Source organism: Felis catus, chromosome A1 (assembly GCF_018350175.1).
Source record: "Felis catus isolate Fca126 chromosome A1, F.catus_Fca126_mat1.0, whole genome shotgun sequence".
In the NCBI taxonomy this organism is placed as follows: Eukaryota; Metazoa; Chordata; class Mammalia; order Carnivora; family Felidae; genus Felis; species Felis catus.
The window spans coordinates 53,538,813-53,552,055 of NC_058368.1; the positions used below are offsets into that span (position 1 = coordinate 53,538,813).

Here is a 13,243-nt window from a genome sequence, read left to right on the forward strand (position 1 = left end):
TTGTGAATGTACTCAATGCCATTGAGGTGTACAGTTAAATATGGCTAAAATGGTAAGTTTTAGGTTAGGTCTCTTTTGCCGCAATAAAAGAAAAAACCCCTAAGGGCGCCTGGATGGTTCGGTCGGTTAAGCGCCAGACTCTTGGTTTTGGCTCAGGTCATGGTCTCCCGGTTCATGGGTTGGAGCCCCGCGTGGGGCTCTGTGCTAACAGTGTGGAGCCTGCTTGGAATTCTCGCTCCCTTCTGTCTCTGCCCCTCCCCTGTTTGCGCGCGCGCTCTCTCTCAAACATTAAAAACAAAACAAAACAAAATATAGACTTTGTATTAATTGAGTGAAAAATCACTAAGGCGGTCACATCATACTTGCAGTCTTACAGACTGCACCTTTACCACTGGGCCTCTGACACAGTCTTGCCAGAGCTGAAGGTCCTGCAAGATCTTTCAGGAACTTAACTCTTTCTACTTCTCAATTTACCCCTCTCTCAGAGAGACTCAGAATCAGGCCTGCGCTGTGTAACACATACCAACCCTCATTCTGTATCTCTTCCCTTCTCCGGAGCTTCGGTGCACTGAAAACATAACTTCTGACTCCTTCTTTAGCTACAGTTCCGGTCGGTACCCTCACTGGATAAGCCTGGAGACCGCATGCCCATCAGTTCAAGTAAATAGGGGCCCACAGGGACAGGGGAATTGCTTCCTGATTTAGGATACCAGTTTCAGCCCGGAAGTATCTACTAGTGTAAGATATATATTATATATTATAGTATAAGATAGATCATATTATTCTGAAATGAACTTTTTACTTTGTGTTTAATCCCCTTACAGGAAGCTGGTGGAAGGGAGGGGCCATGTCTTAACTGTGTATGTTCCTAGGGCCTAACTCTGTGCCAGACACATAGGAGTAGGTATTCAGGAAATTTGTGCAGTTAAATTAGGGATCTTCAAGTCAATTAAACCAGTTAAACTAACATTTAGTAAGTACCTGTATTAGTCATCTATTGCTGTGTAATAAATAACCCCAGATTTAGTGGTTTAAAACGCTAATAATCATATGCTACTATTTACAGTTTTGCTGAATCAGAAATTCAGGGTTAGCACAGGAAAGAGGGCTCCATGAGGACTAGGTCCACAGGCAGATGACTTGAAGTCTGGGGACTGGAATCATCTGAAGTCGCATTCACTCCCATGTCTAGTGCTTGATGTTGGTGTGAGCATGTCTGGCTTCTCCACGTGGCCTGGGCTGCTTCCCAATATGGTGGCTGAGAATCAAGGGTAAGCATCCTAAAAGAGAGAAAGAGAGAGAAGCTGAAGCCATATGTTGCCTTGTCTGACTCAGAAGTTACACAGCATCATTTTTGCAACTTTTGGAACAGTTGCAAGGTATGCCTAGATTCAAGAAAAGGAAACAGACCCTAGTGGAGGTGTGTCAGTCTCACTTGGTAAGAACATGTGGGAAGGGTCATGTTAACTGTGGCCATCTTTAGAAAATACATTTGCCATAGAGCTTGTAATGTGTTAGGGACTGTGTCAATGCCTTTCTCTAGGCTTTTTTTTTTTTTTTTTTATGTTTATTTTTGAGAGAGAGAGACAGAGAGACAGAGTGCTAGTAGGGGAGGGGCAAAGAGAGACACACACACACAAACACACACGAAGAATCCGAAGCAGGCTCCAGGCTCCGAATTGTCAGCACAGAGCTGGACGTGGGCCTTGAACTCACGAACTGCAAGAGCAGGACCTGAGCCGAAGTCAGACGCTTAATTGACTGAGCCACTCAGGCACCCCTCTAGGCTTTTCTTTAGAATATCTATTTAAGTTCTTTTAGATGATTAAATAGTGATCAATGAAAGCAACATTCTTTTGCTCTCGTTCTTCTACTTCATGTTCTCTTAAGTCTAAAAACGCAGAATATAATTGGTCATCGTTTTCATTATTCAGGGTTGATTTACTTATTAACTTGTTTTTTGGCGAGTATTTATTGAGCACTCACTGCCAGGAAATCATGTTTGGTGATAAGGGGAGAGGTGCACAACACAGAAGTGGTTTCTGGCCACGTAAAGACTGTGGTCTGGTTGGTGATGGAAGAAAGCCTTGTACCATCATTTTATCCATGTGCAGAATGAAGACTGAGTCAGATAATAGACTCATAGATCAACAAGGGTATCATCAGGGCCACCATTCTTAGTAGGCCATGTTGACCAGATAGCTGACCATTCTAATTTTAAAGCTATCCAGGATATAAAAGAGGAAATTTCTGATGATAAAACCTGATGGCAATTCAAGCTCAATTCTCTCTTGTCTGGTTTTCTGTCAAGCCACAGAAGTGGTTAGTTCTCTCCTTATAAAAACTTGTTATATATTAAGTAATTATTATCAAGTCACTTAACAGCTCTTCCCTTTTCTAGCTAAACTTCCTCAATTTTTAAACTTTTCCTCATGGGGCCATTGTTTATTCTGTAATCATTTTATTATTTTGTCTCATTTCTGTAGGGAATTTCAAACTGTATTTTGAGTAAAGCCAAGAAGCCACGGGAGTGAAAGAATAACGTGTGGGCTCCAAATGCATTTCTGTGAGTACACACTGATAACACTGACTTTTAATGCGACACCAGCTTGTAGCTTAGAGTTCACGGACTCTTCTTTTCCTCTTCTTTGCAATGTGAGTTCCAAATCACATTTGTAACCTTGCTGTAGTTTCTGCTTTGTTCTTAAATGACCATGTTTACCACCACCATTGGAATTAACACTTTACCAACTGAAATAGGGTCTGGGATTTTATTTTCTTATTTTGATACCTTAAATAGTTTAGCTTTTTCTCTGACCTAGGGTTGAATGTTTGAATCTAATACGTTTAGACAAACCAGTTCTAAACACCCTTGAACCTGGTTTCTTTCATTCCGCAAATATTTATTGAGTACCTACTATGTGCCAGGTGGTGTGCAATGCGCTAGGGGGTCAAATGCCCAGCAAAAGCTGACATGGCGCTTGCGTTCTCAGAATCTAGTGCTTGCCAAGGGAACTAGATGTTGATTGAATTGCAGACCAAGAAGATGCCTGCTTAACAAGAGGTAGAACTGTGTGCTCTTATAGAAAGTTGTGAGTTGGAGCTCAGAGCCTGATATTTGAGTTAAATAAACTTTTAATATTTGAACAGTTTTAGATCTACAGAAAAATTGAGAAGATACTACAGAGCGGTCCCGTATACCCAGTGCGGTTTCCCTATTATTAACATTTTACATTAGTATGATCTGTTACAATTAATGCACCAGCATTGGTACATTTTCATTCAAGTCCATAATTTATTCAGGTTTCCTTAGTTTTCACCTACTGTCCCTTTTCTGTTCCAGCATCCCATCTGGTGTACCACATTACGTTTAGTAACCGTGTCTCCTTAGGCTTCCATAGGCTGTGATAGTTTCTCAGATTTTCCTTGTCTTTGATGACCTGGAAAATTTTGAGGGACACTGGTCAGGTGTTTGTGGAGTGCCCCTCAGCTGGGATTTGTCCAGTGTCTTTCTCATGATTAGACTGGGGTTATGGGTTTTGGGGAGGAAGACTATGGAGGTAAAGTTCCATTCTCATCACATCAGATCTAGGGTACGTGCTATCAACATGACTTATAAGTTGATATTGACCTTGACCGCTTGTCTGCAGTTGTGTTTATTAGGTTCTTCATTGTGAAGTTATGCTCACCGTTCCATGGCAGCTTCTTTGGAAAGAAGTCGCTATGTACAGCCCACACTCAAGGAGTGGGGAGTTGTGCTCCACCTCCTTGAAAGCAGAGCGTCTCAGTGGATTATTTGGAATTTTTCTGCATGACAGATTTGTCATTCCTCCTCCAGAAAGTTTATTTTATAATAGCTAGCTTTGTTGTTGGTTAGCCACGTGACCTCTGGCAAGTCGCTTTGCCTCGATGAGTTTGTTTCCTTATCTTAAAAATCTGTCTTCTTCACATAGAGTTTTGAGACATGGTAGGCCAAAATGCTTTGTGCTTTATGAACTGTGACTATAGGAAGGACTTGATGATTGTTTCTCTTAGTTCAGCTTTCTTGTCCCCCCTGGGACAGCCTTTCCTGAAGGTTATCTACACGTGCTTTCTGCCTAGCTGTCAGTGGAATGGCCACTGGTGGAGGGGGATCTGAGGCCTCAGGGGGCAGTTGCTGGCTCTGGAGGGACCCACAGATCCCAGTAGGGAGTCCTGCATTGCTTTCCATTTCTTCTCTTCCTGCCAGGGAAGTTCCTCATCTGGGGTGATTGCTGTGGTTAAGATTACCCAATATCGCTGTTTTAAGTCTGCTAACCAGGTCAGAGGGATGAGGAAGAGAAGGGCTTTTTCTAATCAGGTGACACGAAGAGAGCCCAGAGCATTTTGGTCCAAGGATTTCAGTACCCCTTGCCTACTCTTTCCTCTCTTCGCTTCTCTCTCAGTCTCTCTCAGGAGTATTTTTGGTTTCAGTTTTGTGCAAGTTCCTAACACAGTTGCAGGTTGTGATTAGGATGATTGTCTTTATACAAGACACTTGAAAGTCAGGTTCAAACACAGCACATGCACGTTCTTTGCAGAAGATGTCAAGCTTGTTGACTGGAAGCCTGCCTGCCAGAACAAGATCCTTCTGCGAACACCAGAAACAATCTGCTATTGTCTCCTGGGATGAAACGGTGCCAATAAAGAATGAAAACTCTGAGCCAAGAGGAGGAATACCGCATTAACTGCTTCACCACTAAAAGCAATTATGGGAAGGGAGAGACAGGGTAAAACCCTCTCCTTTGTTTTTAGCTTGCAAGGACACACAGAGCACAGATGTGACCAAAGCAAAGCCTGCCATGTGTCTTGGCCCAGTGGAGAGAATGGTTCACTCCTGTGTGTGCACTGATCAGGGTCAGAGGCCCTGCCTGCCTTCTGAGCACACTTGATGCTGCCGGTGGAGAAAGCCGGGCACCCCCTTAGTTTCCTTTCTGCTTGGTTGTCTTGGTTCCAGAAGCTGTTACCACAGGGACAGGCCTGTGCTGGGGCTTAGGGGGAGGGTGGGGGGAGTGTGCATAGCTTTAAGGGCACCTTAAAAGAAGAGGATAAAATGCAGTATCCATGGAGGGAATCTGGGAAGAAGAAACGAGAGGGAAAAGATCAAAGAAAATAAATTGAATTAGGTAATGGGGAGGCTTATCTTGTTTTTTTTTCTAATTGTTTTATTAATTTTTTTAAATGTTTATTTTTGAGAGACAGAGGAGAGAGACAGAGCACAAGTGGGGGAGGGGCAGAGAGAGAGGGAGACACAGAATCCAAAGCAGGCTCCAGGCTATGAGCTGTTAGCCCAGAGCCTGACTCGGGGCTCAAACCCATGAACTGTGAGATGGTGACCTGAGCCAAAGTCGGCTGCTTAACGAACTGAGCCACCCGGCTGCCCCAGGCTTGTCTTAGTTTTATTAATTCTTTGATTTGTGACTGACTGAACATGGGGACAAGAGAAGACAGGGGCAGGGGGCTGAAATTCTCATACCCCCTCTTCCATGTTCACCCCTAGCCTCTTATGAATAAAAGTAAAGGAATATTAATTAAATCTTTGTGGGATCTCCATTTTCTTCCGTCCTACAGTCCTGGTCAGCAGCCAGCCTGCACTGCAACTCCTAGCAAACTCTCTGCTGATGTTCTGAGCCCCCTGCTCTTCTCCTGACCACAAAGCCGGTCTACCCTAACTCCTGTCCTCGCACAGAGTTCAGCTTTACTTAAAAAATTCAGGGGCGCCTGGTTGACTCAGTCAGTTTAGCATCTGACGTCAGCTCAGGTCATGATCTCACAGTTTGTGAGTTTGAGCCCCGCGTCAGGCTCTGCACTGACAGCTCAGAGCCTGGAGCCTGCTTGGGAATCTGTGTCTCCTCTCTCTACCCCTCTCCTGCTTGTGCTCTGCCTCTCTCTCTCTCTCTCTCTCAAAAATAAATAATCATTAAAAGAAATTTAAAGGCTATGCAACAATTCAAGACTCTAGGAGATTTGGGGAGGTACTGGGTTCATGTGAGTAATCACTAAGGGTAATGAATGAGCCTCTGGGACGGCAGTCAGATTTCCCTGCTATTATTCAAGGTCTCTCCACACACATGTCTTCCAAGGAGAAGCCCATTTCTGAGTTACCAAGATTCCTAGCTGGGCAGGGCCCCATTCTAGTTTCAGGCACTACAAGTTTGTCTGTGGTACTTTGTGAATGATCTGTGGTAGAGGTGGAGGGGGGAGGGGAATCTGCCCTTGTTTTAACATTGGTTTGATAATTTCGATACCTGAATCACAACTGCGTCTGTTTCTATTTTGATTTTTTAATTGTAGTTCTTCATCTGGGTGTGCCTGATAATCTTCCAGGGAAATTTTATGAAACATTGTAGAGGGTCTAGATGATACTCTCTTTGGAGAGGTGGTTGTTTGGTTTCTGGAAGGCAGTTAGTGGAGATCACCTTAATCCATTAGAGGGAAACCAATTTGAGCCTGAGTCTCCCTCTTATAGGCTTTGACTATTTAAGGTTTGCCACCCCTGTTTTTTAATGTTTATTTATTTATTTTGTGAGAGAGAGAAAGGGAGGGGCAGAGAGAGAGGGAGAGAGAGAGAGAGAGAGAGAGAGAGAGAGAGAGAGAATCCCAAGCAGGCCCCTTACTGTCAGTGCCGAGCCCTGTGCAGGGCTCAAACTGGACAGTTTGCCTGGGCACTTCCACTTTGGCGACCCTGAACTCTTATTATTATTAATATTTTTCCTAGCACAGTGAGACTCTTAATAGCTCTGCTTAGTGTTTCAGCCGCTTAGCAAGCACTTTCTGGATCAGCTTCTCTATCTCTTGGCCAGCACCACAGACAAATGGATGACTATCCAGAGGAAACATGGGTCAGACTATCAGGCTGATTTTCCTATGGATCCCTTCTGTCCAGGATCTTGATTTCTTATATCTTGGGTTTCTTGACGGTCCTGACCTCCCATTTTTGACTCTCCTGTTTCATCAGACTGCTAAAAGTTTTGCTCAGTTTCTCTGCATCTCAGCAGCCACTTTCTGCCCACCCCCTTGATTAACTTTTCTTCTTTCAAGGATCTTGATCTCTTCAAGGAGCTACTTTGATAGTTTTCAACACATTAAATAGGTGTGGGTGTGGGTGTGTGTGTGGGGGGGGGGATGTGTGTATGGTCCTGCTTGTCTGGTTTTAAAATTTTTTAATGTTTTATTTATTTTTGAGAGAGAGAGAGAGACAAAGAATAGTGTGAGCGGGGGAGTGGCAGAGAGAGATTGAGACACAGAATCTCAAGCTCTGGGTTCTAAGCTGTCAGCATAGAGCCCAATGTGGGGCTAGAATTAACAAACCATGAGATCATGACCTGAGCTGAAGTCAGACGCTTAACCGACTGAGCCACCCAGCTGCCCCTTGTCTGGTTTTTCTAAGTAGAATTAGTCTGCTCAAAGCCAGATAGCAAAGTTCTGCCCTTGTTTTTTAAATTAATTAATTAATTAATTAATTAATTTTTCTTTTTTAAATTTACATCCAAATTAGTTAGCATATTGTGCAACAGTGATTTCAGGAGTAGATTCCGTAGTGCCCCTTATCCATTTAGCCCATCCCCCCTCCCACAACCCCTCCAGTAACCCTCAGTTTGTTCTCCATTTTTAAGAGTCTCTTATGTTTTGCACCCCTCCCTGTTTTTATATTATTTTTGCTTCCCTTCCCTTATGTTCATCTCTTCTGTGTCTTAAAGTCCTCATATGAGTGAAGTCATATGATATTTGTCTTTCTCTGGCTGACTAATTTCGCTTGGCATAATACCCTCTAGTTCCATCCACGTAGTTGCAAATAGCAAGATTTCATTCTTTTTGATTGCCAAGTAATACTGCATTGTATATATATACCACATCTTCTTTATCCATTCACCCATTGATGGACATTTGGGCCTTTCCATACTTTGGCTATTGTTGATAGTGCTGCTATAAACGTGGGGTTGTATGTGTCCCTTCGAAACAGCACACCTTTGTCTCTTGGATAAATACCTTGTTAAGTATTTAGTGCAATTGCTGGGTCATAGGGTAGTTCTATTTTTAGTTTTTTGAGGAACCTCCATACTGTTTTCCAGAGTGGCTGCACCAGCTTGCATTCCTACCAACAATGCAGAAGAGATCCTCTTTCTCCGTCTCCTTGCCAACATCTGTTGTTGCCTGAGTTAATGTTACTCATTCTGACAGGTGTGAGGTGGTATCTCATTGTGGTTTTGATTTGTATTTCCCTGGTGATGAGTGATGTTGAGCATTTTTCATGTGTCGGTTGGCCATCTGGATGTCTTCTTTGGAGAAGCGTCTATTCATGTCTTTTGCCCATTTCTTCACTGGATTATTTGGTTTTTGGGTGTTGAGTTTGGTAAGTTCTTTATAGATTTTGGATACTAACCCTTTATCTGATATGTCATTTGCAAATATCTTCTCCCATTCTGTCAGTTGCCTTTTAGTTTTGCTGATTGTTTCCTTCACTGTGCAGAAGCTTTTTATTTTGATGAGGTACCAATAGTTCATTTTTGCTTTTGCTTCCCTTGCCTCTGGAGACGTGTTAAGAAGTTGCTGAGGCCAAGGTCAAAGAAGTTTTTGTCTGCTTTCTCCTTGAGGATTTTGATGGCTTCCCGTCTTACCTTTAGGTCTTTAGTCCATTTTGAGTTGTTTTTTGTGTATGGTTGTAAGAAAGTGGTCCAGGTTCATTCTTCTGCATGTCGCTGTCCAGTTTACCCAGCATGACTTGAAGAGACTGTCTTTATTCGATTGGATATTCTTTCCTGCTTTGTCAAAGATTAGTTGGCCATACATTTGTGAGTCCATTTCTGGGTTCTCTCTTCTGTTGCATTGATCTGAGTGTCTGTTTTTGTGCCAATACCATACTGTCTTGATGATTACAGCTTTGTAATGCATCTTGAAGTCTGTGATTGTGATGCCTTCTGCTTTGGTTTTCTTTTTCAGGATTGCTTTGGCTATTTGGGGTCTTTTCTGGTTCCATACAAATTTTAGGATTATTTATTCTAGCTCTGTGAAGAATGCTGGTGTTATTTTGATAGGGATTGCATTGAATATGTAGATTGCTTTGGATAGTATCAACATTTTAACAATATTTGTTCTTTCTATCTGGGAGCATGGAATCTTTTTCCATTTTTTTGTGTCTTCTTCAATTTCTTTCATAAGCTTTCTATAGTTTTCAGTGTGTAGATTTTTTACCTCTTTTGTTAGATTTATTCCTAGATATTTTATGGTTTTGGTGCAATTGTAAATGGGATCGATTCCTTGATTTCTCTTTCTGTTGCTACATTGTTGGTGAATAAGAATGCAACCAATTTCTGTGCATTGATTTTATATCCTGCAATATATGCGTTTTCCATATAGAGTATCATGCCATCTGTGAAGAGTGGAAGTTTGACCTCCTCCTGGCCAATTTGGATGTCTTTTATTTCTTTGTGTTGTCTGATTACAGAGGCTAAGACTTCCAATACTATGTTGAATAACTGATGAGAGTGGACATCCCTGTCTTGTTCCTGACCTTAGGGGGAAAGCTCTCAGTTTTTCCCCATTGAGGATGATATTTGCGTTGGGTCTTTCATATACGGCTTTTATGATCTTGGGGTATGATCCTTCTATCCCTACTTTCTTGAGGGTTTTATCAAGAAAGGATGCTGTATTTTGTCAAATGCTTTCTCTGCATCTATTGAGAGAATCATATGGTTCTTGTCCTTTCTTTTATTGATGTGATGAATCACATTGATTGTTTTGCGGATATTGAACCAGTCCTGCATCCCAGGTATAAATCCCACTTGGTTGTGGTGAATAATTTTTTTTAACGTATCGTTGGATCCAGTTGGCTAATATCTTGTTGAGGATTTTTGCACCCATGTTCATCAGGGACTGCTCTTGTTTTAAATGCCACTGATAGAAATGTTCTAAAGTTTCCTTTTCTTCTGCCTTGTTTTGAGTCTTTAGTTTTAACCCAGGGACCAAAAAGATACTTGTTTGACTTTACTTACAGTTTAAATATGACATGTCTCATATTTGTGATTGTGAATGTGTTTCTATAGGACAGAAGTTCACATTTCTTGCTTCTCCCATTGTTACTTACAGAGTAGTAAGTAATAATAACTGGAAAGTAGTAAGTAGTAAGTAGTAAGTAGTAATAACTGGAAAGTAAATGGATTTTATAGTTACCATCTTACTGGCAAGAAATATCCCCTCCACACCTCTGGGAATCCAGCTGAATCATTCCAGGTGTCAGCCAGACAGAGACTTCCTGCCTGGGATAGGACAGACCATCTGCACCTCACTTGAGGCAGAGGAGAAAGGGAAGCGAAAAGACAGACCACATCAATTTCTTCAGCTGTAAAATGAATTGGATGAATCTTGACATCATCAAAATTTCTGCAGGCCTTAATAGTTTGTGAACCTTTAAGCAAACTCACCTCTGTTCTTTGGTCCTTTTATTGAGGACATTGTTAAGGCCAGCGCCCATCTGTACCTTTATTTCCTCTGGCCACTCACATGCTCAGTGGCACTCTGCGATGAGAGACTGTAATCTGCATGCTGATTTTTGCATTAACACCACTGTATTAGTGTCCTAGGGCCGTCATAATGAATGGCCATGGACTTGGTGGTTTAAAACAAAGAAATTTTGGGGCGCCTGGGTGGCTCAGTCAGTTAAATGTTCGACTTCGGCTCAGGTCATGATCTCACGCTTTTTGAGTTCGAGCCCCGCGTTGGGCTCTGTGCTGACCGCGCAGAGCCCAGAGCCTGCTTCAGTTTCTGTGTCTCCCTCTCTGTGCCCCTGCCCCACTTGTACTCTGTCTCTCTCTCAAAAATAAATAAATATTAAAAAATTAAAAAAATAAAACAAAAAAATGTATTGTGTCATAGTTTTGGAGGCCAGAAAGTCTGAAATCAAGGTTTCAGCAGGGTTGGTTCCTTCTGGAGGCTCTGTGGGAGAACCGTCCCATGCCTCTCTCTTGGCTTCTGGTGGCTGCTGGTGGTTCTTGGCCTTCCCTGGCTTGTGGCTCCATCACTGCAGTCTCACCTCCATCTTCCCATGAATGCCTTCTCTCTGTGTCTACTCCTCCTATGAGGACAACAAACACTGGATTTAGGGCCCACCCTAAATCTCAAAATCCTTAGTTACAGCTGTAAAGGCCATATTGCCACATTCTGCGGTTCTGGATAGGCTTGAATTTTTTTTTTTTTTAAGTTTATTTATTTTGAGAGAGCATGCACGAGCTGGGGAGGGGCAGAGAGAGAAGGCAAGAGAGAATCTCAAGCAGTCTCCATGCTGTCAGCCCAGAGCCCAATGTGGGGCTCAATCCCACGAACTGTGAGATCATGACCTGAGCCGAAATCAAGAGTTGGAGCCTTAACTGACTGAGCTACCTAGGCGTCCCTGAGTGGGCTTGGCGTTTGGGAGAACCCTATTCAACTCACTATAACCACCCAAATCAGTCTTAAAATAAGAAACTTTGTGAGGGCAGTAATTCTGTGTCTTGTTCACTGCAGTATTCTCTGTGCCTAATTGAAGGCATTTAACACTTGTTAAATAAATGGATGGATAAGGTTGAAATTGGGTCTAAGTGGTAGAAACCCAATATATATGGTCAGCTGCATTCAAATTAAGATGTCATTCATGGGCTAATCTTGTAGAGTGCTTGCTTTTTATGAGTTTTCAGTGTTTTTATGTAAGGTTTTATACCTCAAGTGGGTTGATGGATATGTAATCCGTTAGTGAAAAGCATATTACTGTGTAGTCTACTTTAAAAAAAATTAACCTTTTAAAAAAAAATATTTATTTTGAGAGAGAAAGAGCAAGGGAGGGGCAGAGAGGGAGGGAGAGAGAAAGAATCCCAGGCAGGAGATAGCATGGAGCCTGACATGGGTCTCAGCCTCACCAACCATGAGATCATGATCTGAGCCAAAATCAAGAGTTGGATGCTTAACCAACTGAGCCACCCACGCTCCCCCTCAATATTACCTTTCTTTATATTTGAATTAAAAAAAAAATGTTTATTTATTTTTGAGGTGGGAGGAGGGGCAGAGAGAGAGGGAGACACAGAATCCGAAGCAGGCTCCAGGCTCTGAGCTGTCAGCACAGAGCCCAACGTGGGGCTTGAACTCACAGACTGTGAGATCATGACCTGAGCTGAAACCAAGAGTCAGACACTTAACCGACTGAGCCACCCAGCCCCCCGCCACCTCCAAATTACCTTTATATTCTTTACTTTTACTTTCTTTTTTCCCTCTTTCTTTTGTTTTCTTCCTATTTTCTGTTGGATTAGTTTACTGTTACCAGTTACAGGGCCTCTGTTTCCTTCTCATTTTCTTTCCTTTTTTGTGTTTTTTCCTTTTTTCAACTCCTCGTATTGTGCTTTCAAAACGTATGGGTCTGCGATGTAAAAAAAGAAAAAACGTATTTTTTCTATGACTATATATTTCAATATATTCAGTAAATATATATTTCAGTAAGATTTAGATGAAAGAGATCACAAGCCTTCAGGTAGATTAAGCTGAGAAAAGAATGATACTTAGTGATTTTTTTACTGTTCCCCTGAAGAAAGGAGACACAGCTTATTTTGTATTTTATTTTATTTATTTAAAAAAATTTTTTTTAACATTTATTCATTTTTGAGAGACAGAGACAGACAGAACATGAGCAGGGAAGGGGCAGAGAGAGGGAGACACAGAATCTGAAGCAGGCTCCAGGCTCTGAGCTGTCAGCACAGAGTCCAACGCAGGGCTTGAACTCACGAACTGCGAGATCATGACCTGAGCCAAAGTCAGACACTCAACCGACTGAGCCACCGAGGCTTCCAGTATTTTAAATTAGTCATAAGAGGAAGGTATTGCGTCTGCATCTCTTCTAACTAATAAACTAGGAACATAATGAGGGAGGCGACATTGTACATAATAAGCCTCTAGCTGTCCGACTAAGGAATCCTTTCTCACGCTGTTTCCTGCAGAGTGAGATTGTGCGGATGCCTGCAAATATGTAAACTTGCTGCACTGTTTGAACATCCCTATTACCTTGCTGTGCCTCAGATCTGGTTCTTTGATTTGTTCTCTCAAGCTCCCTAAAGCTTCTTCTATGGCAGTTTGGATAGTATTTAGGAATCTTGCTGCATATGCTCATTATATAACACAAAGTGACATAAAACACTCTGCCACATGACCGTCCCCTGCTCAACTCCCGTGATTCACTCGGTACTAGGTTAATAGCATTTATGTTATT

At 42.2% G+C, this 13,243-nt stretch overlaps 1 long non-coding RNA gene across 2 annotated transcripts in view; it reads left to right on the forward strand.

Annotated features, from left to right (window-relative positions):
* The window catches only part of LOC109498754, a 376,552-nt gene that overhangs the window by 598 nt on the left and 362,711 nt on the right, over positions 1-13,243 (forward strand). The window contains exons 2-3 of one of the 2 annotated variants that reach the window (XR_002155647.3): positions 2,487-2,566; positions 4,560-5,148. This is a non-coding gene — a long non-coding RNA (uncharacterized LOC109498754). Of the gene's footprint in view, positions 1-2,486; positions 2,567-4,559; positions 5,149-13,243 lie in introns of those variants that run through there. The other variant, XR_006595902.1, reaches the window with a different exon arrangement.